Source organism: Lygodium microphyllum, chromosome 12 (genome assembly GCF_053477565.2).
Source record: "Lygodium microphyllum isolate KBCC chromosome 12, Lygodium_microphyllum_v1.1.10, whole genome shotgun sequence".
Taxonomy (NCBI): domain Eukaryota; kingdom Viridiplantae; phylum Streptophyta; class Polypodiopsida; order Schizaeales; family Lygodiaceae; genus Lygodium; species Lygodium microphyllum.
The window spans coordinates 33,588,145-33,591,122 of NC_141146.1; the positions used below are offsets into that span (position 1 = coordinate 33,588,145).

At 34.4% G+C, this 2,978-nt stretch overlaps 1 non-coding gene across 1 annotated transcript; it reads right to left on the minus strand.

The window, feature by feature from the left end:
- Positions 1–902: 902 nt before the first annotated feature.
- TRNAA-AGC (transfer RNA alanine (anticodon AGC)) lies at positions 903–975 on the minus strand. The gene has a single exon. It is a non-coding gene; the product is annotated as a tRNA-Ala (tRNA).
- Positions 976–2,978: the final 2,003 nt, after the last annotated feature.

Consider the following 2,978-nt stretch of genomic DNA (forward strand, 5'->3'; position numbering starts at 1 on the left):
CACATCTCAGTTTCTTTGCTTGACTCTAAAATATCCCAATTGATTCATAATTGAATTCAAAATAGTCAAGAAGCAAAATGGGACACTTACCTTTTTGCGAAAACCAAAACAAAATATCTACAAAATATTATTAAGTCCCTATAAAACTTGGGAAGTGCCAATGAGGTATCATCCTTGCCTCTTCGTTAACGCCTTGACCAAGGCAAGGGACTGCTTAAAAATCAAGAGTTTATTATTGATTTGTTTTACTAATTGCTCTTGTAAATGATGCCAGCTCTAACAATTTGGTAAACTCCTTTGTATATCCATTTTTTGGGGGGAAGTTGGACTTTAAAGAGTTTTTTTTTTTCTTTGATGCAAAAAGATATAAAGTATTGGTGGCCTATCTTTGAACAATTTTTTGGTGAGATTGGACTACTTTGTGCTTATACTTCTACCCTAGCCCTATTCTAAATGCTTTTTAAATTATTCTTAAAAACAAAAAGGGGTTTTTTTTTAATCCTCCATGGAAATATGACTTTTATTTAAAAACCAATTTGTCACTAGAAAACCCCCAATATTATTTACTAAAACCATTACGCAGGAAAATGGTTTGGATTGAATTGACCAAGATTTGACATGATCATAAAAACCATTTCTAATGAAAAACTAGTATGGGGACAACTCCAAATATTTTCCTTTTTAAATTTGTTTTTTCACTCCATTAATTAGTCTACACAATCAAGCAGCCTCATTGCATTAGGTTTTGTTGGAACAAACTCACAATTACAAGCTTGTAGAAGCGTAGAGCGCTTGTCATCCATGCATTACGAGTTCTATGCATTGTGCCCCAAACAATAGGGCTCGAATAACGATTCAAAAATTTAAAACAAGGTAATGCATTCTCCAATACTGAATGGAGATGGAGATGCAAGGTATCGATCCCTGTACCTCTCGCATGCTAAGCGAGCGCTCTACCATCTGAGCTACATCCCCTGTTAATGACAAATATGTCTCCAAAAAAATTAAATTTCTATTTTCAAAATGATATAATCAAAACTTCTTGCATGAGCAACTTACGTTTCTACAACTTTTCGATAAATTAAATTATAAAAATTATCGAAATTTGGTCTCAATATCGTAGTTTGAAATAAATGTTGATAATGACTCATATCTCCTCTATTTCAAAAAATCAATAAAAGCACTTCTAGACATGTATCTGGCATAACAACATAATGAACTCACTAAGAGTACCTTAAGATAAGGCCTTTTAAAACTAAAAATAGATGTGAAGGTTTCTTTGGGGCTAAGAGAGAGAATACTACTCACATGTGTCAATTTCATGAAAAAACCTCATTTATAATCTAGTGTAAATCTGCATATCAATAACAATTGTCTAATTAACTCACAGCAAAATTAGGGGCTAAGAAATAAGGATTTTCAAATCATTGAGAGAGAATGTAACAAAAAACAAAAAAAGAAAGTTGTATAAATGTCTTTTTAGAGTCCCTAAAGTCAAATAGAACAAATTGGCATACATCAAGGTTTTAGTTATAGCCCACTTTAGGATACGATTAACACAAAAAGAAACCCACCTTACATTGCTATTGGAACAAAAAACAACCCAACCCCTAAAGTTATCAAAGTTACTAAATATATCAAATCCAGAAGCAAGTTAGTACTTAGCATTCTCAACTCCTCTATAATGGCTTTGCCACCTCAATAAACTACCCCTTTTTCCCTCCTTTCTAGCGAGAGAGAGAAAGAAAAGAAAATGAAAAAAAGTTGTATAATGTTAAAGAACAAAGAGACACATATCAATATTTAGGTACAACCCACTTCAAAGGCCATTACCACTCCAAAAAAAAAAAAACTACTACTAAAGCTATTAAAGCAAATACATCATGAGACAAAAGTAACTTAATACTTAGGCTTTCTAACCTCCTCTATGATGGCTCTGGCACCTTGAAAAACTACCCATTTATTCTACTTTCTCTAGCTACCTTCATCTTGGTGATTTCACTAGATCATTCTTTAAGTTGTGTTTGTGTTAGTTTATCCATAATCTATAGCTTGGTTCCCTTGAAACACTTTGATTGCTCTAATACTTCAACTCTATCTTGTAGTCTTCCAAACTTCAAAGTTGCTTAATTCTTTCGTTGTAGAATGATTTTCTATGGTATCATTGACTCAAACCATTTTTCTCCAAAATTGACCTTATTTTGGTCCCTAGCTTATATACCTTTGAACTTGCTTGGTGGTCTTCATCATCATCTAGTTCCTCTTGTGTTTCTTCATGCCATCAATCACAAAGGCCTCCTAAACATACATAAATGTAATCTTATTTTGTAATGTATGGTCATTAACTACTAAAAAGTTAGTGTTTGGTATACCTTTTTTATTTGCCTCCTTGTTTTAATTTCCTTTTGTACTTCCTCTTGCACTTTGGTTGTTATTCCCTCGACTTCATCTTCAATCTTCTTATTAGTTATATCCACCTTTGTTTTGCGAACTTTCTTTCCAGCCCCACTAAGCACCTAAGCACTTTGGTAAGTGAGTCTTTCAATACCATATTCTCTACTTCCAAGTCACAAGCTCACTAACCTAAGTATTCCCCCCATGGACACTACTCTTAATTTGGCTTGGACGGTGGTGCCAAGACCATTGAGAACATCTTTAGATACATCTTACTATTAATGCACGCATGTGCCACCAACGTCTATGTCTAGGTCTAGAACGTTTGGATCAACCAAGATGGATAGCTCAATCAATCAGTGTCCCTTGTGTGTGGGGGGAGGGGGATATTTATGAACTTGGAGATATGCTATCATGATTCTATTATTAGAGTTGGGTTACACCAACTCTTGTAGTGTGAATTGGCCAAGGTGGATGGTTCAATCAATCAATGTCCAACGTGTGGGAGGGAGGGGAATATTTATAAACTTGGAGATATGCCATCATGATTCTATCATTAGAGCTAGGTTGCACCAGCTCTTGTA